This window comes from Stenella coeruleoalba (assembly GCF_951394435.1).
Source record: "Stenella coeruleoalba genome assembly, chromosome: 17".
Lineage (NCBI taxonomy): Eukaryota > Metazoa > Chordata > Mammalia > Artiodactyla > Delphinidae > Stenella > Stenella coeruleoalba.
The window spans coordinates 2,668,867-2,696,110 of NC_137163.1; the positions used below are offsets into that span (position 1 = coordinate 2,668,867).

General features: G+C 43.5%; 1 protein-coding gene across 5 annotated transcripts in view; it reads left to right on the forward strand.

Moving 5' to 3' along the window:
* PTK2 (protein tyrosine kinase 2) overlaps window positions 1-27,244 on the forward strand; it is a gene marked incomplete at its 3' end in the record, with an annotated part of 253,282 nt that overhangs the window by 910 nt on the left and 225,128 nt on the right. The window lies entirely within an intron of this gene.

The following is a 27,244-nucleotide window of genomic DNA, read 5'->3' on the forward strand; positions in this document are numbered from 1 at the left end:
TCGCCCCAGCCCCCAACTCCGCGGCGCCCGCCGAGCAAGCTGGAAGCACTCTGGGTCCTTTCCTGGCACCCCATTCTTTCTCAAAGGAGTGAGTGAGTGAGTGAGTGAGTGAGTGAGTGAGTGAGTGAGTGTGTGTGTGTGTGTGTGTGTGTGTGTGGTGTGTGTAGGGGGTGTGTGTGTGTGTGTGTACGCTGTTACTTGGCTTTCTTTGATTGCCGGATTTTGTAGCTCAATGCATTAAGGGTAAAGGTTTTTGTTTTTGCCATTTCAACAGTGTCTTATTCTTGCTTAGGTAGCCTGCAGCTGGGTTTTTGGCAGTGAGACCAAGAGAATAATAATATTGTGGTATTCATGGGAACTGGTTGAAATACGGTCAAGTTGAAGGCGATGTAAGAGTTTGGGGGTCCGTATTTAAGACGACCATCATTGGGATTCTTACTTAGGATGTAAACATCTTCGTGGTTGGAAAAACAGGCCATTACTGTTCAAAATGCAATACCAGAGCCTCACCTTTAATACTGTATTTGTAAAACGGGTAATGAAAATAGTCTTTTCATTGAAATGACACAGCCAAGCCCTGAGGTTAGTTGTCCTGTCTTTGACAACCTCTGAAAAGTGGGAGGAAAGTATGTGGATGAAGTGATTTAAGATTCACAGTAAATTAGCATTCAGCGTACTTTGTTGAGGTACAGTGTAGATAATATTTTGGTCCAGTTGTACTATTGAGTTAATGTTTAAAGCCCTGTAGTATTTAAACACATGAAACTTTTAAAGGAAGTTTGTGTTTCAACTTTCAATTCATAAAGATAGTATGTCTTAGTATCTTTATGAGTATATTGTTTTATATTTTTGGCTACTCTTGGAGGGGAAAAACTAGTTGAATTTGCCATTAGTCTCTTCTGAACACTTGTGTACTAACTGCTGCTGAAACAGCAAGATCAAATATTATAGATTCTCCTCTGAAGAATTTCTTTCAGGTCATTATCAAATAATCCAGTTTAATAACGAGCACTGGAAAATATCGTTTAAAATACATGTTCCCATGTAAACGCGGCCCCATAAGACTTCATGAAAGGACTGAATAAAAGGACTATACATCATTCAGAGGTGATGCATTGAGAAGCAAGTGCTTGGCTAAATAAAGACATTGAATCCAAAACTTAGTATTTATGATGTGGGGCAAAGAATGCTGCAACTCCTACAGGAGATCGTCTGAGGCTGTCTGTCAAGGAAAGTGAGTAGTAAGTGTTAGATCAGGAGTGATCAGGAGTGTTAGATCCACTAGTGCAGCGGTTGCTAAGTGTCTGGGGAAAGCGGGAGTTAGGAATGGCAGTAAGGATCATTAAAACATTTTTAGCTAAACTCTTCTCTGTAACACTCCATGCCCTTTGTTGGAAAGTACAGAAATTAATGTTCCAATTCTCAAAGCTGGGTTCTTCAGCTAGACACCTTTTCTTACTAGAAAGTTGGAGAAATTGTCTAAATAACAAAATCGTATCATTAAAGTGTTCCCTTTAAGAAAAAATACTGATGAGCTTCCTAAGAAGAAATTATTGTTATATTTTGTATATACATATATAGTCTACGGTGCTATAAAGTGTTACGTGTAGCAAAAGATAATTTTGAAAATTACTATCTTTGCATGTTATTTTGGGTTATAGTGAGGTGGGATCTTAGTTCATATCTCTAAAGGTTTTATGGAAACCTTGTTTTCCAATATTTTAATGTGTCTTAATTTTGAGAAAAATAATTAAAAATTGTCTTAAGGGTAACAAAAGATGCAATTCAAATTGTTAATACAGTATGTAAATCTTTAATTTTTTTAAATTAAACATTTTCAGTTTAGACATTTTCAGATAGAATAAATCTGGTTTTAAATTTCAGTGGCATTAAAAAAAGTTCTGTTACTTTTGATTACTGTAGCTTTATAGTATAGTCTAAAGTCAGGGAGCCTGATTCCTCCAACTCCCTTTTCTTTCTCAAAATCTCTTTGACTATTCGGGGTCTTTTGTGTTTCCACACGTTTTTAGATTTTTTTTGTTGTTGTTCTAGATCTGCAAAAAATGCCATTGGTAAAAAGTTCTCTTATTTTTATCATATTTGTGAAATGAGTTTTTAAATGAGTTTTTTTGGCTAGTAAATCAGAAAAGTGTAGTTTCTGAAGTACTTTATTTTGCTGTAAAGCTCTAGTTTAAGAACATATTTTCATTAGTTTCCTCTTAGTGAAATCCCTTAAATAATTAGAAAAAATTACTGTGGGGATCTTTGAGAATTTTCACTGATGTCTGTATTTAAAATGTTAACTTAAAAAATTTGGGCAGAGTAAATGACCTTACTTGAGTCAATAGTAATAAACTCCAAGAAGTTTATGAATGCAAATAAGCATTCAAATGTTAAGTTGCTTATCACCCTTTAGAAGGATCCCTGGAATGGAGAAGGATGGAGAGCAGCTCCAGCTTGCCTTGGGTGCACCTGTGTTTCTCTAGCTCACCCAGATACATTCAAAGTTATGGTTTTTTTTCCTTCTTTTCTGTAAAACAGTGTTTAGTAGTGGATTATTTGAGCCCTTTATTGCTTTTTCTCTCTACTGACATTTTGGCAGGGTTCTTTTTCTTCTTCATTTCATGACTACCAAAAGGCAACCCAGTGCAAGAGAAATGAAATTCATATGTACCAGTTTCTGGCATTAGTTTCTAGGAATTGTGCTAAATCTTATCATTCAGAACTGTACAAATGTGTTTCTGATTGTAAATCAGCAGAGGAGCCCCCTCTGTTTCTATCTGTAACAGTTGTATTGTTTTTTACTAGGCTCTGTGATGGAAATGAAATTCAGATACACATACATAGTTAAACTTTCAGTTTAAATGGAATTTTTAGCAAAACTGTTAATTATAGTCTGATTTGCATAAATAGTAAGGAAATGATTTATAGACATAGTAGGAAATAAATGTTTCCCCAAGTGGCACTATTCCCACTCTTTAGCAGTTGGAAGCCTCAGAGAAAAATACTAGTAGCATCACCACAAAGTTTACCTATTTTTAAGGACACAAAGGTGTTTCCTTACAAACTTTGTACTTAATTAAAATAATCCTACCTAAATCTTATTTATGTACATAGCTATTTACTATAAGCTTTTTCACATTTTTCACGTCAAGAAGAATGACTGAAGTTACACATTTGAATATTTGCCAGTGGTAGGGGAAGAACTGCATTTGTTAAACACCATGTGCCAGGCCTGAGCTGGGTGCCATAGTGCTTTATCTCCTTTTTTACTCGCTAGAACTACTGAGTTGTACTGCTGTCTGTATCCTCCTTTTGTAGATGAAACCCTGCAAGCATCGAGTTAGAGTAGCTCGCCCGGGTCCTCAGCCCACAGTGGTGGACGGCTTGGACAGACCCGAGGGACTCTGCAGTGCCAGCTCCTAATAGCCTGCCTGCGGCCTCCCTGGCTGGAAAAGCAGCAGTCTGTAAAATCTTAATCCAGTCTCTGCAGTAGGAATAAGTAGTGTGCTAGTGTGATGACCATGTCTGGGAAAGTTTAGATAATTGTATTTTCTATTTGAATCTGACGCTTTCAGATCATGAAGTTCTGATCTGGCCAACATAGTATAGGTAAACATTTTAATTAATATACCAAAATTGTTTAATTATTTGAAATTAATTTAGAATTAGGTAAAGTATCTAATGCATGATGCAGTGACTGATACTTCTTATTTGTCAAGATGTGCTTTAGTAACTTCCACATTTACAGTTTTTTCATTGGTGACTTTTTTGAGGGGTTCATGTTTGAAGACAGTTTTGTGGGAAGCAAGGAGTATGTAAGGGAAAAGCAAATTGCACATTTCTCACACAGGTATGAGCCCCTTGTAGTAATCCTAGTATTTACAACCTCTGATACATTGCTGCTCTATAAATGTTTCTGAAATGAATGTGCTTACTCTCACCAACTTAGAATTTTCCATTCTGCTTTTTTTAAAATATATTTTTAAAATTAATTAATTTTGGCTGCATTGGGTCTTTGTTGCTGCATGTGGGCTTTTCTCTAGTTGCAGTGAGCAGGGGCTGCTCTTCACTGTGGTGCGCGGGCTTATTGCTGTGGCTTCTCTTGTTGCGGAGCACGGGCTCTAGGCACATGGGCTTCAGTGGTTGTGGCACGCAGGTTCAATAGTTGTGGCGCACGGGCTTAGTTGCTCCGCGGCATGTGGGATCTTAACTGGACCAGGGCTCGAACCCGTGTCTCCTGCATTGGCAGATGGATTCTTAACCACTGTGCCACCAGGGAAGCCCCATTCTGCTTTTAAGAGTCGGCATATACTCTGCTCCTTTATTTGGGGCCAGTGAACCAAGACCAAGGCTTAGAAGAACCTAAACGGTCGTGTCTGTGTGCTGTGTGTGCCTAGGATCTCCCTTCTGCCCCCATATTCTGTATTGAAAGTAGTCCAAGGTGCTCGTCATGTCTACTGGTGACCAAAACATGCATTTGTCTTTGCTGGCCTAAAGGAAGAGCTTAAATGATTTTACACATTACATGTTTTTAGTGGCTTGTGTGTCTTCTCGTGAGGATTTAAGCACCATGAGGGCAGAAACTTTGTTTTACACACTTTTCCATCTTCAGTACCTGACACAATATTTATTGAGTAGAATAACCCAGACTTATTAATTATTGGAGAACAGCTATTACATCCGTTAGCTGTCTGCGTTTTGTTTGCCTTGGTAAAGGACCTCATTTTAAAACCACATAGGACTTGATACCAGGGAAGAATTGGATCATCGTGTTTTCACCTTTGTCTGCTTTATTTTAGATTACCACTGTCATCAGACTCGGGCCAGGGAAGAAATACTGCTCTGCCCCTTGACAGTTTTGTTCTTTTTTTCTAGAAACTGATCCTGTATAATTGATCTTGTGTTCTTTAGGACTCATCCTAAGTTCTGCACTCATAGAAAATTGCTCAAGGTGACACAGAATGAGCGGGACTTGTAAAAGCTCCTTCATTACTGGTCCAGAAGCTCTAACGTGTCTTTTACTAATCAGCTGGATTCATTGGCTGCTTTACAAGAGTTTTCCATTATGCCCTGAAACCATTTTCAAAACCCATTTTCGTATGGCTGCAGTGCCAATTACATATACAATATGCCAGCTTTCCCTTGCCGTGACAGGTCACTTACCTTTACTTGGGGGAAAGTCAACATTTGGGTAAAAAAGAGCAGTTTGTTCTTCCTCAGCGAGTTCCCCCTTAGTCTTGCTGTACGGTGTGGGGAAACAGGCACTCTCACAGAGACCAGGAAGCTTCAGGTTGTTGAATTGGTTCTCAAAGTAGCCACAGGTTAGAAGTGCAAATGCTCCTGCCCCGCTTCTGACCTGCTGAATCTGACTCTGGGGGCGGGGCCGGTGGTCAGTTTCAACTTGCTGTCAGGAGCTTTTGATGCACGCTAATGTTCGTGGACCACTGCTTTAGAGTGTTTTAAAAGAAACGCCAGTTGTAGCAGGCAGACATCAGTCATAAATGGCAGAGTTACGTGTATGGTCTTTTTGACCACTTAGATTTGCTAATGAGGTTGCCTTCCTGTCAGGACTCTTAAACATGTTCCTAAGGGTTTTTAGAGTCTTGAGAAGACCTCACAACTCCTTTTGTTGAGTAGGGAGTTTGACTGTTTTCTGCTGAGACCACTTAATTATTTTAATTGAATCTCGGCGTGGATTTTAAATGAACTCTTATGTTGAAGTGGCAGTTTGTGTGGCTTCCGGACTTGTGGCTTTTGGCAGATAACAGGAGAGTGTGTACATGTGAGTGCTTAAGGCACACGTTCCCTGGTGGTTTTGCTTTGGTGCTGAAAAATTGGCTAGCTTTATACTAGAGTCAGGGTGATTGCCAAGTCTTGGGGTGACTAATGAAGCAGCATTGTGTGAATTGATTCTATGCCTAGCATTACATTCATATCTAAGTTTAATGAATTTCGTTTTGCCTTTTGTCCTTTCCTTTCTTTCCTAAGAAGGCGGCTAAGTGAAAGTTAGTGCACCAAATGGGATTGGCGATGTGCCTTGTGCAGAATTAGATGCATCTGTTGGTAAATAGACTTATTATAAGCTGACGGACAAGGATTCTGTATTATCTTTTCCTCATGCTGCCATAGTAGATGGTCAGTCAGTGATTGTTTGATGATTGAAGAAGAGTCTCTCATGCTGAGGTCCTGGAATTACAGAGACTAAAGCAAATGACGCTGTTGTGGGCCTTTTGTGGTAAGGGGTCTTTTTTTTTTTTGGCGGTACGTGGGCCTTTCACTGCTGTGGCCTCTCCCGTTGCTGAGCACAGGCTCCGGACGCGCAGGCTCAGCGGCCATGGCTCACGGGCCCAGCCGCTCCGCGGCATGCGGGATCTTCCCGGACCGGGGTACGAACCCGTGTCCCCTGCATCGGCAGGCGGACTCTCAACCACTGCACCACCAGGGAAGTCCAAGGGGTCTTTTAAGTGTGTGAAAGTTGTTACAAAGGTAGAGACGAAGAACTCGTCAAAGGCAGAAGGAATTAGGTGTAATGTGATCTCATTTGGAGCTCTTTGGAACAATTTCTTTCTCCTTAAAGTTGGTCAAGTGAAATTAAAGGTCGCATTAATGTGACTCCCATTAAATGTATAGCTGTCTGACCAGTATTCGTGGGGGATTGGTTCCAGGACCCTCCTCGGATACCAAGTTCCTTGGATGCTCAAGTCCCTTACCTAAAATGACGTAGTATTTACATACATACCTTTAAATGCACACCCTCCTGTATACTTTAAATCGTCTCTAGATTACTTACAATACCTAACACAGTGTAATGCTATGTAAATAATTGCCAGTGTGGCAAGTTCAAGTTTTGCTATTTGGAACTTGCTGGGATTTTCCCCCAATATTTTGAGCCTCGAATGCGGAACCTGAGGATGCAGAGGGCAAGTGCATTTGAGTGTGCCTGGCCCAGAGCAGCTTCTCAGTGGATGTCAGTGGATGGTTCTCCTGGGACCCCGCCCTCCCTAACCATTAGGCTGCATCCCCTGAGCAACCTTCTCTCTGATTACAGCTTCAGCGCATCCCCGTCTGTCTCTGTTCCCCTGTCAGTCTCCCCTCCCAGCGCCTTGGGGTCATTTCTGTAGTATTATTACCACCTTGTGGTTTTATTTTATTTTTTAAAAATTTTATTTATTTATGGCTGCGTTGGGTCTTCGTTGCCGCGCGCAGGCTTTCTCTGGTTGCGGTGCACGGGCTTCTCGTTGCGGTGGCTTCTCTTGTTGTGGAGCACGGGCTCTAGGCACGCGGGCTTCAGTAGTTGTGGCTCATGGGCTCTAGAGCGCAGGCTCAGTAGTTGAGGTGCACGGACTTAGTTGCTCCGCGGCATGTGGGATCTTCCCGGACCAGGGCTCGAACCTGTGTCCCCTGCATTGGCAGGCGGATTCTTAACCACTGCGCCACCAGGGATGCCCCCGCCCTGTGGTTTTAAATAGCCTTTTCTTGGTTATAATGAGGTTGCACATCTTTTTATACATTTACTGGCCATTTGTATTCACTGGTTTGTGAAGTGCCCATAGTTTTCTATTAGTTTTAAAGAAATTTATTTGTAGACTTCTGCATGTTCAGAACACAGGTCCTTTGTTGCTTATATATTTTGCCACTGCCTCTGCCTACTTTGTCATGCAGTTTCAGTAGCTTGGTGGGTTGGTTTTTTTCTTTTTTGAATGAAGAGAAGTTCTTAAGTTTAATGTACTGCAGTTTATCAGTCTTTTCCTTTATAGTTGGTGCTTTTTGTGTCTTTCCCTACCCTGAGATAATGAACTTAATTCCTGTTATTTTCTAAATGCTTTATGATTTTGCCTTTCCCCTTTATAATTCTCTTGGAATTGGTTTTGGTGTGTAGTGTGAAGGAGGAATCCACTTTCGTTAACATGTGGACATCTTAGTTGTCCCAACACCATTTCTTAAAAAGAATAAATGCTCCTTTCCCCCAGTGCTCTGTGGTGACACTTTTGTTGTAAATGAAAGGTCCATATATATGTGTGTGTCTGGACTCTATTTGATCCCTCTGGTACTAAGCTGCCTACAGTATTGTAGCTTTATAATAAGTCTTATCTCCTCGTGGACCTCTTCCCACTTGATTCTCCTTCAAGTATGCCTTGGCTATCCTCAACCCTTTGCAGATCTGTATATGTTTTAGGATCACTTGGCAACTTCCCAAAAAATTCTTCCGGTTGTTGTTTGGGATGACATTAAATGTATAGATCAACGTGTAGAGAGTTGATTCTGGATTTGGGTTATTACGCATAAAGCATATGAATATTTTTGTACGAATCTTTTTGTGGACCCAGGCTTCTATTTTTTCCTGGGGATGGTTGTTTAGGATTGTAATGGCTGGATCATATGGTAGGTGTCTGTATAGCTTTTTTTTTTTTTTTTTTTTGCGGTACACGGGCCTCTCACTGTCGTGGCCTCTCCCATTGCAGAGCACAGGCTCCGGACGTGCAGGCTCAGCGGCCGTGGCTCACAGGCCCAGCCGCTCCGCGGCATGTGGGATCTTCCCGGACCGGGGCATGAACCCGCGTCCCCTGCATCGGCAGGCGGACTCTCAACCACTGCGCCACCAGGGAAGCCCAGCTTTTTTTTTTTTTTAACATCTTTATTGGAGTATAATTGCTTTACAATGTTGTGTTAGTTTCTGCTGTATAACAAAGTGGATCAGTTCTATGCATACATATATCCCCATATCTCCTCCCTCTTGCGTCTCTCTCCACCCCTCCCTAACCTACCCTTCTAGCTGGACACAAAGCACCGAGCTGGTCTCCCCGTGCTATGCAGCTGCTTCCCACTAGCTATCTATTTTACAGTTGGTAGCGTATATATGTCCGTGCCACTCTCTCACTTTGTCCCAGCTTACCCTTACCCCTCCCCCGTCCTCGAGTCCATTCTCTACGTCTGCATCTTTATTCCTGTCCTGCCCCTAGGTTCGTCAGAACCATTTTTTTTTTAAGATTCCATATATATGTGTTAGCATACGGTATTTGTTTTTCTCTTTCTGACTTACTTCACTCTGTATGACAGACTCTAGGTCCATCCACCTCACTACAAATAATTTCATTTCTTTTTATGGCTGAATAATATTCCATTTTATATATGTACCATATCTTTATCCATTCGTCTGTCGATGGACACTTAGATTGCTTCCATGTCCTTTACATGTTGTAAATAGTGCTGCAGTGAACAGTGTGATACATGACTGTTTTTGAATTTGTGTAGCTTTTTTTTTTAATTAATTAATTTATTTATTTATTTTCGGTACGCGGGCCTCTCACTGTTGTGGCCTCTCCTGTTGCGGAGCACAGGCTCCGGACGCGCAGCCTCAGCGGCCATGGCTCACGGGCCCAGCTGCTCCGCGGCATGTGGGATCTTCCTGGACCGGGGCGCGAACCCGTGTCCCCTGCATCAGCAGGCGGACTCTCAACCACTGCGCCACCAGGGAACCCCCAGAATTTGTGTAGCTTTTTAAGAAAGTGCCAAACTGTGTTCTGAAGTGGCTGTACCGTTTGACATTCCTACCAGCAGTGTATGAGAGTTCCAGTTGCTCTGTATCATCAGGGCAACATGATGGTTAGTCTTTTAAGTTTTTGCCATTCTAATAGGTGTTTCATGGTATTTCATTGTGGTTTTAACTTACATTTCCCAAATGCCTTAATAACACTGAGTATCTTTTTATATGTCTACTTGCCATCTGTATATCTTATTTGGTGTTCAGATCTTTTGCCCATGAAAAAACTTTTTCGTACGGGTGGATTCTTTATATATTCTGGATACAGGTCCTTTGTGAGATACTCTCAATGCTTTCCTCCCATGTTGTGGCTTGTTTTGTGCCTTCTCTTAACAGTGTCTTGAAGAGCAGAAGTTACAAATTTTGATAATGTCCCATTTATCAATTTGTTCTTTTATGGATTGTGCTTTTTTGGTGTCATATTTAAGAAATAGTTGCCTAACCTAGGTCACAAAGATTTTCTCCTGTTTCCCCCTCCCCTCTCTAGAACATTTATAGCTTTAGGTTTTCCATTTAGGTCTGTGATTGATTTTGAGATAATTTTTGTTTGTGGTGTGGGATATGGGTCCACATTACTGGGAGGACTCTTTCGAGGCCTAAATGAAGGTAGCTCCCTCCAGAGCGCATTTGTTTCTGCTGCAGCCAGTCTGGGACCACCTTAAACCAAGTCCAAGGTTTGAGGTGTTCTGGACCACACAGAGCTGTCATTCTCTTGGTGAGCTGATTCACTGCTGGCTTACTCTCATCCTGAGCTGTGTAGCTTTTGAGGTCCTGCTTAGGGAGGTAGGATTAGACACTTTGCAAGGCCCGGCTTTGACTCCTGTCCCTCTTTCCCTGCACTGTTGTGAAAAGGAAAGTCGAAAATTTCAGAATTGTCAAATGACTTCCGTGCAGAGGTGGTTTCTCTGCTTGTTTCTCTCTGGGTTCCTGAGTTCACTTTAATTTTGTTATTTCCTTCTTGTCCTGTCATTTTCTGGTTGCTTTTAAGATTTTTAAAGTATTCTATCCGTCTTTCTAAGCCTTTTTCAGGGAAGGGTTGGACCAAACAACGTAGCCTGCAGTTAAGGAGCCAAGGAAAGTTCTTTTTCATTTCACTCCAGCGTCTAGAGTCTAAACCTGGACCCGCCGTCGCCTATAGTAGCCGCTAGCCACGCGTTTAAGTTAAAATGGAATCAGATTTAAAGTTCTGTCCAACAGCCAGGCTAGCCCCGTTTCCAGGGCTCAGTACCCACACGTGACTAGCGACTCCCCCTTGGACGGTGCAGATGGGGAGAAGGTTTTCACGGTTGCGGGAAGTCCTGCTGGGCAGCGCTGGCTGGACCGAGAGCCTCTGCGGGGAGAGCTTCTGCGGGGCCTCGTGGCGGCGAGTCTGCCCCGGAGAACCGCTAACGGAGCTGCCCTTGCTGCTTAAGGTTGGCCATTTTCTGGAATCTGCCTGCAGCCAAACATGGCTGAGCCCCTTAAGGCTTCTGGGGAAGGCTCTCCATGAGGTGGGTGTGGGTCGCAGGCTGTGGCTGTCAGGGTGCGGATGGGGAGGGCAGACCACGGGGCACTCACAGATCTGCTGATGGAACTGGCATTTGGGGAGAACGCTCAGCATGCGCTGAGTCCCTGCCCTGAGCGGGTCGTAGTCCAGCGACCAGGCAGCGGCAGTGCCATGTTTAGCAGGTGCTGGGCAGAGCTGCGGGGGACTGCAGGACACTGCCACCCCATCCCAGGGGTCAACAGAAGGAGCCTGGCGGGGAGGGGGAGGAGGAGGGGAGAGTGTTCTAGGCGGAAGGAAAGCACAGGCAAAGCTACATGTTGGTGGGAACGTGCAGAGATTGGTTTACTGCACCGTACGTTGGATTCTAGCGTCGAGAGAGGTGGCAGAAACCGCGGATTTAAGAAAATGTCACAAAAGGATATTCCATCCATTCACTGACTATTCGCTGTGAATTGGTAAGAGGATTATTAGTGCTGGGGCTGTGTCGGAAGCTCTCTTTGTAGCTCACAGAGCATTAGGATAAGAGCACGTGCTGCAGCAGCCCCCGCTGCCCCTTTCTGCTGCAGGGCGCCCCGGATGCTGGGCGCGATTCAAGGAACTCGGGGCATGCGCACTTAGCCGTGTCTGTAGCCTGCTGCTCTGGGAAGAAGGGTTCAGCTGGCTCAGTAAGTGCAGCCTGGCTGCAGGGGCTCTGTCCGAAAGACAGGGTGGTAATTGGGACTGAGGGTGGGGAGGGGAGAGGTTGGGGCCACAGACATGGGCTTGTCATGTCAGTCCTCTTCGTGGCCACCTGTGGAGTCGCCTGCCAGCACTCCTCTGCTTCATTTTGGGATCAGAGAGCAAGCAGAAGAGGTGAAAGCTAATTTAACTGTACCAGGGTATGTTGAACTGATAAACTACCTCAAAATCCAGTGTGTGCGTGCTCTGTATCAGGGCTTCTCAAACTTGAACAGGCACACACATCACCCAGGGATCTTGTTAGGTTTTAGGTTCTAATTCAGTCTGTCTAGGGTGGGGCATCAGATCTTGCATTTCTACCAGGCTCTCAGGTGGTGCCGTGCTGATGGTCCCTGGGCCCCACTTTGAGTAGCAAGGTACTGGTTTGCAAAGTATGGGTCATAAGATGACGTTGCCTTACTTAGTTGGAATGTTGAATAACCACTGGCAGTGCAGTTGTGAAGGGCATGGCCTTGGAGCCAGACTCTGACTCTCTGGTCTTGGGCTAGTTTGTTAACTTCTCTAACTCCATTTCCTTGTCCTTTAAATTGGCCAAATAATAGAACCATAGGCTGATGAGAGAATGAGGTGGTACGCAGCATGTAAGGTTCTGGTGTTCACTAGTGTGTGACCTTTTGAGATATTTCACAAAAGGTAATAACTCTTAAAAGTAAACATTTACAGTAAAAGTTTGCCAGTTTTCAAAGTTCTCAGTCCTCCCTGCATCATTGCCCATTTTGTAATATTGCAGCTCAAAGAGAATGGGGGTATTTCTTTCATTTACTGCTGTATACACAGAACGTAGAGGCACAGCTGATACAGCTTGTTTTCCTGTGGGTGAATGTCCTTTGACTTTCTCAGCTCGTTGCTGTCAGCCTCTTCCTTTCTGCTAGGGTCAGAAGGTGCAGTGCTGTGTCTTCACATAGATTTTGTTTTTTAATTTATTTATTTTTGGCTGCGTTGGGTCTTCGTTGCTGCGCACGGGCTTTCTCTAGTCGTGGCGAGTGGGGGCTACTCTTTGTTGCGATGCTCAGGCTTCTCATTGCGGTGGCTTCTCTTGTTGCGGAGCACAGGCCCTAGGCGCGCAGGCTTCAGTAGTTGTAGCACGTGGGCTTCAGTAGTTGTAGCACGTGGGCTTCAGTAGTTGTAGCACGCGGGCTCAGTAGTTGTGGCTCGCGGGCTCTAGAATGCAGGCTCAGTAGTTGTGGCGCACGGGCTTATTTGCTCCGCAGCATGTGGGATCTTCCCGGACCAGGGCTCGAACCCGTGTCCACTGCATTGGCAGGCAATTCTTAACCACTGTGCCACCAGGGAAGCCCCTCATGTAGATTTTTAAATAAGCATTTTTTAAAGAAGTTGCCAGTAGTAAGGGTGATGGAAAGCCGTTTTATACTAAGGATTCTGAAACATGCATAAATGGGAATTGTGTGAGTTTCTATTACATGAGCATTATACTTAATAATTAAAGTTAAAATATGAATCTTCAATTTTATTTTAAAACTTTGTGGAAATTTTCAGACATATGCAGAAACAGAATGTTGTAATGAACTCTCTGTATTCATCACCACCTTTAATGGGCATCATTAATTAATATTAACTCTAATCAGAGATACTGGCTTATTTTTAAAAGATGTGAAGGCACTTGCATCGGGAACATATATGCTAATGTTGGCCAGATATTGTGGCCCTTGCTAAAATGTGACATAACAATTCATGACACATTTCTTTCAGAAGACTGGAAGGGATCGGGTGTAACTGTACTGCTTTTTTAAGTCAGTGATGCACAGAAACATCTAATAGTCCTAATGAGCTGGGTGTTAAGCAAGGCTGTGGTTCTCTCCACAGCCTTGGAAACTGGAGTGGAAAAGTCCTCCCCCCTCCCTCCTCCCCCCTCCCTCCTCCCCCTCCCTCCTCCCCCCTCCCTCCTCCCCCCTCCCTCCTCCCTCCTCCCTCCCCCCTCCCTCCCTCCTCCCTACTTCCTTCCTTCCTTCCTTCCTTCTTTCCCTCCCTCCTTCCCTCCCTCCCTCCTTCTCTCCCTCCGTCACTTTCTTCCTCCCTCCCTCCGTCACTTTCTTCCTCCCTCCCTCCCTCCCTCCCTCCTTCCTTCCTCCTTCCTCCCTCCCTCCCTCCCTCCTTCCTTCCTTCCCTCCCTCCCTCCCTCCCTCCCTTTCTGTTTTTCTTGTACTTGAGTCAAAATAAACAGTAGTTTGCTTTGCTGTCTTGCTTTAATGCTCCTGATAGCAGTACATATCTTGTTTTTTAAAACTCAGTCATTAGGATGGAGAAGCAGCATGAAGCTTTAATAGAACAAGGTTCATTAGAGAAATACACTTAGTGTATTAGTCTTTTTCAAAAAATGATTTTATTAAACATTGAAGAGATACAGAAGAACATGTGTAAGATGTGTGTAAGGTGTAGATCAAGAGTGCTCTGATCTCCCAGAGGAAGGTACCCGAGTCCGCAGAGGTGAGCTTCCTCGTACTGGCCCAGACAGGACACATTTGGGCTCTGCAGGCCACCTACAGCTTCTGTCCCCAGTACTCAGCCCTGCCATTCTGGCACAAAAGCAGCTGTGTTAAAGGAGTGAGTTGTCTGTGTTCCAGTACAACTTTATTTCTGAACCCTGAAATTTGAATTTCATGTAATTTCACATGCAACAAAATGTTATTATTCTTTTAATAATTTCTTTAATCATATGCAGTGTAAAAACCTTTCTTAGCTCATGGGCTGTACAAAAACAAGCAATGGGGCCACCCTGGTGTAGAGAAGAATAAAGCAAGCCTAGCACCTACGGCCCAGCTGCAGCAGTGGAGCATCCCCACTCTGAAGGCCCGCCTGCTGCCCACCGCAGCCCGCCTCCCACATCGTGAAGCCTGCATAGCTATCCTGCCCTCAGCCCCCTTAGCTACAGCCTCCTTCTTCAAGGCCTGGTGTCATTTGTATTTTACTCACTTTTATTTTCTTTGTCACTTGGCTGTGACAGAAAATCTCAGGGCAAAATGTCTGTTCACTACTGTATCCCCAGCATTTAAAACAGCGGTCACTGAATGCATGTTGCGTTTATCATTTCTTATTTTTGTGTTAGTTTTGTCTGTGTTGAACTTTCTATTAGGGAATCACACTACATGTGACTTGCCTTTTCCCACTCAGCACTGTGATTGAGACCCGTAGGAGGTGCCGTAAGTGATCAGTACGTTCACTTTCACTGTTGTGTAACCTTGTCTCCAGTTGATGGGCATTTGTGTGGTTTGCCGCCTTGCTCTTGCAAGCGCTGCTGACACGTCTTTGGCTGCCCACGTGTGTGGATGTGTCCAGCCTGCCCACGTGGGAGTGTGATGCCGGTTCTGGGCTGGCCAGCCTTCAGCTTGACTGCTTACTGCCAGATTGCTTTTAGAGTACCCCTGCCAATTTACATCCCACTCCTGGTTGCTCTGCATCCTTGCTAGTAGTTTATTTTGTCTTTTTTTCAGTTTTACCATTCTGGTGGTTATGTAATAATATCTTGTGGCTTTAAATTGAATTTCTCTTATTACTAACTTTGTTGATACTCTTTTAATATATTGGTCATATCTCTTCTCTCTTCTATGAAGGACCTGTGAAAACATTGACCTAATTTCTTCTGTTTTTCTTATTGACTTGTAGGTGTTCTTTCTACGTGTGGATTACTGTCCTTTGTCATTATAAGTTGTGAATATTTTCTTCCAGTTTCTGGTTTGTCTTTTTACTTTTGAGGTGTCTTGGAACTAAGTTCTTAATTTTAATATCGTTGACTTTATCAGTCTTTTGCTTTTTCTTAAATTAATTAATTTTTGGCTGTGTTGGGTCTTCGTTGCTGCGCGCAGGCTTTCTCTAGTTGAGGTGAGCGGGGGCTACTCTTCATTGCAGTGCGCCGGCTTCTCGCTGCGGTGGCTTCTCTTGTTGCAGAGCACGGGCTCTAGGCACGTGGGCTTCAGTAGTTGTGCCACATGGGCTCAGTAGTTGTGGCACGCAGGGTCTAGTGCGCAGGCTTAGTAGTTGTGGCGCACGGGCTTAGCTGCTCTGCGGCATGTAGGATCTTCCTGGACCAGGGCTCGAACCCGTGTCCCCTGCATTGGCAGGAGGATTCTTAACCACTGCGCCACCAGGGAAGCCCCAGTCTTTTTCTTTATGATTAGTTTTTTTGGCATCTCATTTAAGGAATCTTTCTTTGCCCAAGGGCTACAATTTGATGTGAGGTATTTTTATTATTTATTCATAAAACATTTATTGTTCCATTCAATAAATATGTTCAATATTTAGGTATATTTCTTTTCTTTTGACCACTCTGCATGGCTGGTAGGATGTTAGTTCCCTGACCAGGGATTGAACCCGGGCCCTCGGCAGTGAAAGCATGGAGTCCTAACCACTGGCCCATCAGGGAATTCCCTATATTTTCTAATTTCCATTAAAATTCCTTTGATGACTTATGATTTATTTTAGTGTTTGATAAATTCCAAATGAGTGAATTTTTTTCATGTACCTTGTTGTGACATTTCTAAAAGGGGGTTGTAGTAAGAAAATGTGTTCTGTATGGAACCACTTCTTTGAAATTAATACTATCTTTAATAGACCCACATCCTAGTTTAGTTTGGCTACATCTTGGTCCTGACTCAGAAACTTCTGGACACCTAGGTACTTAAATTCCAGCTATGCATAATTTATACCTTGGTTTTGCAAAAAGATTAGATTAATAGATTAGACTAAATTTTTTTATTTGATAGAGTTTCTTATATTTCATTTCTGCCTCTGGAAATACTTGTTTTATTTCCTGCCTGAAGTCGAGGTGTTAATGTACGTTTTCAGCTCTTGGACTCTGTTCTGTCCAAGCTGAAGCTTGAGGACAGGTGACTGCCTCGACTGCCAGTTTGTTTCAGCTTAGCCGATGGGCAGGGGTTCATGCTGTGCCTGCAGCTGCTTCCTTTCAGTGGCATTTGTTAATTAAGCTGTTTAATTTTACTTTCTTAAGGACTGGTTGAAGAAAAGGAAAGAAAGAAAATTTTAGTTTGTGGTTATACCAGGGTCTTTTAGCCTAGTGCTTATTTTGTGTATCCATTTCATTTTTGTTTTGTTTACAAACAGTAGCATTGACTTGAAAATTATCAAAATTAAATAATGAGTCAGAAATTAAATTTTATCCCTCCCCTAACATCTCAGGTATTGGTAATTGAAGGGGTCTGGGCATCATGGTTTGTGTGGGGAGGCAGGTCTTTTTAAAAGAAAGAGTATCTCATCTGGGAAGCAGAAGACCTGGGTTCAGATATTGCCTCTCTGCCTTTTGTCAGGTGACTTTTGACAAGTTGTTTAGGTTCTGTGAGTCTCGGTGTCCTTACCTATAAAGTCTAGTATTTATAATCGCAGCCATTGAGGGTATTTATGCAGCTACAGTGTAAAGCTTGGACAAATGTGAAGTGTTAGGATCATGATCTTTACCTGACTTACGTAGTGTTTTACTACTAAAGGCTAAGTCTTTTCCACTTATGTGTTTCCCTGGTTTGTTTTTGAGCTCGTCTAGTCAGTTCATTCATTTGTTCAGCATTTATTAAACACCTGTCTTGTGCCTCATACAGTATTAAGCCCTGGTGATACAGACAAGAGGGGAGCGGGACTGGTTCAGGTCAGTGGCTGTGTCACAGCAGGGGCTCTGAGGACTGGGAGGGCGTGTCCCCATTGATGGTCAAGCTGTGGTGTTGGCAGACTTTCTCTGTTAAAGGCCAGATGGTGAACACTTCAGGCTTTGCAGGCCGCATATCGCCTGTCACATATTTTTTTCCCCTCTTTAACCCTTTACAAAAGTAAAATGCATTCTTAGCCAAGGAACCATACAAAAACTGGTTGTGGACCAGATGCAGTGGCCTCTGCAGGTTCTAACTGTCTGAAAGGATCTGTAGAAGTCGAGTGGAAATTGGGAAGCAGAAAGGGCCTTCAAGACAGGACCCGCCCTTTGCAATGGTGTGGAGGCGTGACGGGCTAGGGTTTGTGGAGCTGAATGTCTCTGTCAAATCTGGAGTACAGGACAGGTTGGGTAGAGGAGGAGGTGAAGTTGGCGTTATAGGCAGGATCAAAGCAGTTTGTACTTGATTCTGATATAGAACAGATTTGTATGGTTGGAGGAGGTTTGGACTGGATCAGCGTGGGTGGTGTTACAGTAAAGCAGTTGAGAAGGGGGAAGAAGCACACGTTTGTCACTCAAGAAACGGCTGCCCGGTGTCACTTGCTAGTAAAGTGACGGGCAGAGTTCAGATGGTCCAGTTCCACAGCTTGTGTTCTTTTAATCATACAATTATGTTGTACAGATAAATGAAGAAAGCCTTGATCAAGGGCATGACTGAGGAACGGGAGAGAAGGGGACTGATTTGAAGCCCGTTTCTGAGTTAATCTCCAGGCCTTGACCAGGCAAATGACGCGGCAGGGCCGCGAGAGGGGTCCAGGGTAACTCTGGGACAGCTCCCAGATTTCTCCTGGGGTGACAAGTTCATGAAGCTCTCTTTGCTCTTGAGTTTACTAGGGATCACAGTTGCTTTGAGGAGGAAACATTGTTTCCTAGGTCCATGAGCCCCAGAAATTAAGTTGTAAGCAGAATTGTGTGTAGATGTGTGTTGTTTTTCCCTGGAGAGAGAACTCTAGGGCTCTTGTTGGATTATTAAAAGGGAGCCCAGCACCCGGGGGTGTGGCTCCTTGTTCTTAGATTGTATACTTCTGGCACTCTGCAAAGGTTTAAGCTAATCATCCCACATCACAGGGGTTTTACTTTAAATGTAATACATCCCAAACTGCCAGCTAAACCCCAAACAAATGCAGCCCCTCCGAAGTGGAACTGTATCCCCAGCCTTTCCTCCCCTCCAGAGACAAAACAAGACACGTTTTTGGTACATAGAAGGCTGGCCAGGTGTGTGGGACTCCAACCGTCTTGGAATGTTTTCAACGTGCTATTGTACGTTAGAGCTGAAGTTTACATACTGTTAGGCATCTCTTAATAGTCACATGGCTGTGAGAGATGGACAGGTGTCACCTTTAAGTAGGATTTGCTAGCACCAAAAATGAGTGTAGTTTCTTCCTAGGAATGTGTGACCTCAGGCCCCCAGCTAAATTAAGGCGGCCTAATCAGGCAGGAGGTTCTGAGGGCTCAGAGGTGACTTCCCAGGAGCTGTGTGCGGGCAAGACCTTTCCCTGGGCCAGGTTCATGCTTTACTGCACAAAGCCTAGAGAGGTTAATTATTATTTCTGTCATTACTATGGAGTTCAAGGAATTATTGCCTTCAGATAGATACATGTTGCAGCCACACGCAGTATAATTCACCACAAAACTGAAAAATCAGAATTTCTACACCAGAGTAAAGATGTCTCCAGAAGTGTGTCATCCTTGACACCTGTCCTAATGTTTTTATAAGGGACTTGAATAAAGATCAGGAGTCATGCTGGGAGACAGCTCACTTTTAGGATCAGAATTTTAAAATATTTTGACAGGTTGTAATGAAGTGCTGAAATCAATAAGGTAAAATTAAAATTTATCAGGAATAAATGTAAAATGCAGACATAAATCAAAAAAGATCAACTGAGAAAGTTGAAGATGGGTCAAATATGTCTTAACTGTACCTGTGTGTAGAAGACAGGGGGATTTAGCTGACTAAAACGGATTGTCAAACATTTCTGTAAAGGCACGCAGTTTCCATAAAAGGAAGTATCTTAGGTTTTTCAGACTAAGAGGCAAAATCAAGGATATTATGTAAATACTTCTATAAAAAGGGAGAACACAGAATTTCTACAAATTTTTCATGGACAGAATTCAAATTATAACTGAATATAATTTTTTTTATAATACAGGTCCACTAATGAGAAGAATGGGATTCTCTTCTGGGGGAGGAAGGGGATAACACTTTCTTTAATTGGAGTTTTGAAGTTACTGCTTCCTGTCACTGGAGTCAGTTACAGATATTCATCTCTTAATGCCGATGTGCCCAGGAGGTTTTATGTGTTTCACCTTTGCAAATGTCTTTATGCCGATAGGTCCTCTCAGATCCTGATATCAGTGCAGGAGTATATCATTTTAATTGAGCATATTCATTGCTTGGAAGGCATTTATAGAATCCTATTAGGTTCTTCTTGATATTTGCCTTTTAGCATGCCATTATATTGCAGATTAATCACTTCCAGTTGATGGTTAGAGGGCGGCCTCAACTGCATAGTTAAATGGATTTTGAAATATGTAAATTTTCATTATACTTGCATCAAGGTTCAAAAAATGCTGCTGTAGCTTAAACTCAGAAATGTAACTGCTGTGAATTTGTGTGGGAATGGAAATCTCGCTTGTCGTCGTAACTTTTGATAGCAGAGAGTGTAAAGAAGCGTGGTGTTACTTGTGATTCAAACATTGGCTGTCATTGAAATGACTTTACTGCAGTAGAAGTCTCTCATATAAGCACTCTTGTGCCTTGTAATTTTAGGTTGAATTCATTAAGAAATGTTATCAAGTCTTTAGCAACAGCTAATTTCATTGAATACAATTTTTCGATTAACAGTGATAATTGAAGGAAGGTCTTTTTCAGAAAAATTTCAGTCATGGCTCTGAGGTCAACAAGTCACAACAAAACCTTCCCCCAATCATTAAACTGCTGTATGGGAGGACAAGTCAGGATGTTTCAGTGAAGTTCGCTGTTGATGCTACTGGTTCAGTAACACATAACAGATTAAAATACTTTGCACAGAGTACGTGCCGATGAAGAATACAATGAATAACCATAGTTTAAATAACTATGTTTAAAAGCTTTACAGGTTTTAAGGCTTCCCTGTTGGTGCAGTGGTTGAGAGTCCGCCTGCCGATGCAGGGGACACGGGTTTGTGCCCCGGTGCAGGAAGATCCCACATGCCGCGGAGCGGCTGGGCCCGTGAGCCATGGCTGCTGAGCCTGCGCGTCCGGAGCCTGTGCTCGGCAATGGGAGAGGCCACAACAGTGAGGCCCGCGTACCGCAAAAAAAAAAAAAAAAAAAAAAAGCTTTACAGGTTTTAAAAGCTGTAAATGTATAGCTTACATTTTCATAATCTTTGTAAATTTGTCCAGCCAGCCCTTTTCTTCTGCTTCCCATGTATTTTTTAAAAAATATTTATTTGGCTGTGCTGGGTCTTAGTTGCAGTATATGGGATCTTTAGTTGCGACATGAGAACTCCTGGTTGCGGCATGCATGCGGGATCTAGTTCCCTGACCAGAGATCGAACCTGGGCCCCCTGCATTGGGAGTGCGGAGCCTTAGCCACTGGACCACCAGCGAAGTCCCTCCCCATGTATTTTTACTGTCATCATTTGTATTCCACTTCAGGTTGTACTAAATTAGTGTTCTCCAGTTCTTTGAAAATATTCTCACCTGTAGTTCCACATACACTATTCCTGGAGGCCAGTTCCTCAGTACCACTGGCTCCTTGAATAAATAGCCGAGCAGTGTGGGAACCATCTGTTGACGCATCAACAGCCAAGGAAAGCCACCCAGAATCATTTGCCTTGTTCTTTAATTGATTATTGATGTTGTTTCCCATGTCCTCAACGCTTTGAGCAGCTGTTCTTGCTGAAAGGCTGATAGTCTTAAGCAGGTTTGTTTTTTTCTCAGCACATTTCTTTGGCCATGCAAACATCCGTGTAAACTGAGGGACTGTCTAGGATCTTGAGCAGAGAAGTGGTGCGTCTGATTGAGAGTCCGAGTCACGTGCGGCGTTGGGAACAGGCGCTGGGGTGGCCAGGGCGGGAGCAGGGAGGCCAGTGCTGAGTGGGTGTGGCTGCTGCCGTCATCTTTCGGCTCCGGTCAGCCTGGTGCTGGGGGATGTGACGCCAAGGGCAGTTTCGGGGCGTGTTTTGCAGGAAAAGGCGACCAGATTGGGTGGGGAGCGTGGGAGGAAGGGTTAGGGATGACACCCTCAGCAGTTGGCTGAGGGGGCGTTGAACGCGTGCGGAAGGGTCCTGTCGGAAGGCCACGCCTGAGCTTCGAGGGGTCTGCTGGGCAGTTTACGCCGCTCTCTTTGGCGACGTTTCACTGCTCTGAGTGGGCTAGCAGCTCAGAGCATACAGTGCATCTGTCACGGTTTGGTCAGGAAAACAGAAGCCACTCTAGACTTTTTTTCAATATAGGAACTAGAATCCATCACTTCTGTTGCTATAGGGCTGGCAGGGTTGAAGGTCAAGGAAGCAGCCATTACAGTGAGTGTGTCCCAGGAGCTCATCTGGAATCAGCAGTGATCTGGACAGTTGGAGCCGCTGCTGCTGATCTCAGTGGTTGAAGCAGGTGGTTCCTGGGGTCTCCCTCTGGAACCACTGGGAATTCTCTGTGGAAGCCACTCTAGCTCTTAGCTGCCACAGTTGGTGAATTCTTTTTTCTCCCTACGCATCGACCTGCAGCTATGCTTCTGCCCACAGCTACCTCCTGAGAGTACTTTTCTCATTCGTCTTACCAGTCTTGCACAAGTGCCTCTTATTAGTTACCTCCAGCCCTGAGTCATGGCAGGAGGGGGTTTTGGGAAACCCAGTTCTGGCTTCTTCTCTGTGATGCACAGGAGAAGGTGGAAGGTGGTGGCTGCGATGCAGGGTTGACAGCAGTCGGTCCAGGACAACAGCTGGGCAGCGGGTCTGAACTAGAGACGCATTTTAGAGTTAGCAGGAGACAGCATTCAGAGTGAGCTTGCCTGGGAGGTAAGCACAGCTAAGAGGAGAACAGACAGTCCTGGGGGCTCTGGAATTGACTGGTTAGAGAGAGGAGGAAGCACCTGTGAGCTGAGAAGAACGCAGGGGAAGACGGCATCCTGGGAGCCAAGAGGAGGGGAGAGGAAGTGACCGACTCTTTTCAGGTGAGGCCAGAGTACTGACCACTGGATCGAGCAGTTTGGAGATTATTGGTGATCTTGGATAGAGAAGTTTCTATGGAGTGTGTGTGTGGGGGGGCAAAGCCCGTGGGTTTAAGAGATAAAAAGAATTTGTGATATTGAGTATATTGGGTGTGTGCTTGTTTATGGGATTATTTGCATAATAGCTGCTTTAAAGGCTTTGTGGGCTAATTCTAACACCTGTTTCATTTCAGTATTGACTTACCTTGATTGTCTTTTCCCATGGGAATCAAAGTGTGCCTGGCTCTTCCTATGCCGAATATATGTGGAGCACATCCTCCACATTTAGGGTATTTTGTTAGGGGCTCTTTGTCATATTTAAATCTGCTAATCTGGTGGTGGTTTGAATTCCAGTCTCCTTTCCTAATCCACCTGCTACTGTGTACTTTTCATTAAATAGCTTCTGCAGTTGCTCCATCCAGGTTTACTTTGCTGTCTCCAGGAGAGACAGGATAGAGTGTCTTTACTCTTCCTTACCTAGATCTGGGACCCTGCACTTGCACACTGCTTCCATTGTGCAGGTAATGATGGTTTCTGGTTTCATCTGGGCCATTAATGTCCAAATGACTGTCCCTTGATCAGTTACCTCTCTTGGTCCCTACAGGAGATGCTCCTTCTAATTACTTCTTGAATTTGGTTCATAGGTCCTTCTTTTGGTGTCTCTCTCAGGTAGACAAAATGACCCTTAGATATACCGTAATAACCATTAGTTCTTTTGAGTATGATTGAAGGGTTGACTTGTCTTGAATATATTAACTGTGCCTATTAATTAATTTGAGTAGAATAGTGTTTTGCTAATATTTTTAAGCCTTTTGCACAGTAGAATTTTCTGGGAATGTTATTCACAGTGCAAAATAGAGCAGTGGTTAAGAGCATGGACTTCGGACAGATTTTACTTTGAGTCTCAGATCTGATCCTTCCTCCCTGTGTGATGGGGATGAGGTTGCTTAAACTCTAATCTTGTTATCTCATCTGTTAGGTAGAGATTATCATAACTCTCTTACAAATGTGGTATAATATAGTTCGTACATGGCTAGTCATATAAATAAATAAGGAAAGAATCACCCTGATGTTCAACAAATACAGTTCCTAACAATGTAGATATTTCTGTCGTGGGAATTTGAAGGCTAATCTTTTTTTTCTTTTTTTTTAAAGATTTATTTTTATTTATTTAGGCTGCGCCGGGCCTTAGTTGCAGCATGCATGCCGGATCTAGTTCCCCCACCAGGGATCGAACCCGGGCCCCCTGCATTGGGAGCGCAGAGTCTTACCCACTGGACCGCCAGAGAAGTTCCTGAAGGCTAATCTTAATCATTCTCCGATTTAGTTTGATCAGTTTCTCCAAGAACTAGAAGGCAGTTTATATTCATCATTTACTCTGCAGGCATAATAGGCAACCTGTTATTAGTGTTGTTGTTAATATTGTTTTTTCTGAATTTAGTAACTTTACCTCTTCTCTCTTGTTAATGTATTCACTTAGTCATTAGTTTAGTACCAGCATCTCAGAGATGCCTGAGACACTGCATCCCAACCTGTGAGCAGCACCACAGTCTAGTATTAGAATATTTTTGGCTGGAAAATTAGTTTGAAGCATAAAGAAGCTTTTGTTTGCCCAGATGATTTTCATAATCATATTCACATTCTTTATATATTTTTGGGTTTTTCAGAAAGTTACTTCTGATCTAGTATTTTTTAGAATACAGGTTGCAGCTTGCCTACGTACAAAACTGTTGGTAGACTGAGCTTAGAGGAAGGGCAGCCTGTGTGAAATGGTTGTATATTTTGGACACTGGAGACCGTCACAGTTAACTTAAATTGTTACGATGTTATGGGTTAAGAAATAGTGGGTTTCGGCCTTATTTAGCACTTAGCATCAAACGACCTATTCTTCTCCAGGAGTTCAGCCTACATGCTTAATTCGAGCCAGATAACTTATAATTTGTCAGTGTGTCATGTTGAATGTTACTCAGCTTTAGGAAGAGTTTTTCTGCTGTGCTTGCTTTGGAAAGCCCAGATCATGTTCATTGTTTTAACAGTAATATTATCTGGTTAATTTGGGAAACAGGATAACATCATGATTTTAAAAGTGCTATTAAGCTAGTGTTTGAATCCCTGATCTCTCCCTTGCTTGTTGTGTGACCTTGAAAATTTCTTAATTTCTTTCAGACTTAGCTTTCTTCTGTGTAAAATGGGAACACTAATAGTAACCAGCTAGAGGCGTGAGGAGCTAGTACTTATAAAGCTCTTAGGAGAAAGGCTGTCATTGTATGATGGTTAGGGTTGTTATTGAGACTTACTGAGAGATGGATGTTAGAAAGCTGGCCACGTTGGATTGTGCATTGAAATGGGAACACTGTAAGCAAGGTGATGGAAGGAAATACTTTACCTGTTAGTGAAGCACAGATTTAGAGTGTGAGACTGGTGGGAAATTTTAGTTTGCATGTTAGAAAGGGAAAGGGGTTCAGAGCAGCCCAGGTGTCTATTTATACCCATCATAAAACACACCATTCATGCCCAAAATGTAGAGAGTATCCATCTTACAAATATCTTCAGGGACCTGGCAGTGTATTTTATTGTATAGTGAGACAAGCTTAGTTTCTGTTTATCTATCTGGAGTAAAAGATTTTATTTATGTATTTTAATTATACAGTTTGGGAAATATCTAGTTTTCTGCTCTATTTGAACTAGTTCAAATTTTTATGCTTATATTTTATCAGTTTTATAGTTAAAATGCATAGCTTCATGTTCTTAATAAAGATAGAATGGCTCATGTGATAGACAGGAGTGCTGGAACTCAGCATGCACTGAGTCTCCCACTGCTAACATGACAAGTGAACAGGCCTCCTGTTGCTTAAAATGAAATGTTGTTACTTACTTGAATTCTCCTTAAAATACAGTATGAAGCAAAGAGCAGTTATAAGGCACTCAAAATCTAGTGTATCCATTCATTTATTCAGGCATTATCACTCATGCATCGAGTACATGTTTATTGATTAAGTACTCTACGTGTTTGATACAGTGTATACTATTGGGTATATAGTGGTGAACAAAAACCAGACCTGGGGAGTGTTTTGCCTTTCACAGCAAGAAGAAAGCCAGTTGTAAGAGACTTGCATTTCAATGAATGGAGTTTTCAGGTTTGTACTCCTCTAATAGAAAAGAGGTCAAAAACAAACAAGAAAAGAAAAGAAAAGAAAAGGCAGAGGGCCTCTAAAGAGCACGTGTTACTTACCTCCTGCCACTAACTGGAGTTTTTTTGACCTTAGCTTTGGTTTTATTTAATAGTGTGTCGGTCCTGAGGCTGCAGAGCTGAAAGAGGCTGCCATTGTCCCTAGAATCTTGCTGTTTGGGTGGAGGGAGAGGCTGACAGATCGGGTAGGATTTAACATTCACTCTAGTAAGCATGTTAAACCAGAAGCTACACCCCAAGGGTCCTTGGGGACAGGGCCATGTCTCCCCTGTTGACTGATGTGTTTTCCAGTGCCCGGTACCATGCATGGCATGTGTCAGTCACTCCAGAGATCCCTCTGTCAGTGATGGGATGCTGGGGGAGTGCAGGAGAGAGGGACGTGGCTCCCTCCAGGTGTGCATCCTGGTTCAGCCAGGGCAGGAATATCCAGGTGGAGGGACCTGCAAATGGCATAGAGGTGTGAGGGAGGGCACATGTGTTCTGTAAACTGGAAGTAGCTTACCTTTGCTGGAGTGTAGGATTCCTAGGAGACCGATGTTGAGAGATGTTAGGACTCTGGAGAGTTAGATTGGGCTTGATCAATAAGGGCCTCATGTCATAACGTGCAGAAGCCAGATTCCCTAACGCCCAGGCTGACACTTTTCATATTACATAATGCATGCCGTGTCAAAAAGCATCATCATGTCTTGGGGTACCAATCCGTTAGTGATAACTTGCCTGTTGAAATTCTGTAAGCCGTTGGTGAACTTTTCATCTTTTGGGGAGGATGAGGATATAGAATAAATATTTGTTTTCTCAGGAATAAAAATAGTTTAGACTCTTGAAGGCCAAGCAAAGTCTGTATGTCTTTGACTTCTAGTTCGCTAGAAGCATGCCAGGTATGTAGAGTAGGTACTCAGTACGTGAATAAACGCAGAAGGATCCTTGCTCTCATGTGCACTGCTGTAGCAAGCATTACACTGGGTTTGGGAACGTGATCGCTGAGAAATGGCCCTCTACAAGGTCTCCAGGCCAGTGAGGGGCAGAGAGAAGCAAGTCATTGGTGATGGGACAGTAGGTGAGTACGTTGTAGAGAGACGCACAGGGTAAGTGTGATGGATAGTCACCTTCCTCTGACCACTGAATCCCGTGTTCTTAGTTCTTTTTATGCCTGCTGCTTATTTTCCCCATACTTTCCGATAGCCTTTTAGTAAATCTTCCACAAGGTCAGTCACATAGACTTCACATTCTCTTTCTGGGATACGATTTCCTGGAGATCTCTGTTTTCGTCTTTTCTGAGCTGGTTGCTCCTTACGCCTTTTCCTGTGGTGTTGCCCCTGGACGTTCCTTTGCTCTCATCCTTTGGCTTTTCTTCAGAGTTGAGTTTCATGTTTGTGGTATCGCTTGTGTGTGTGTTTCTTGACTGACTGCTTCGTTTGGGTGGCGCACAC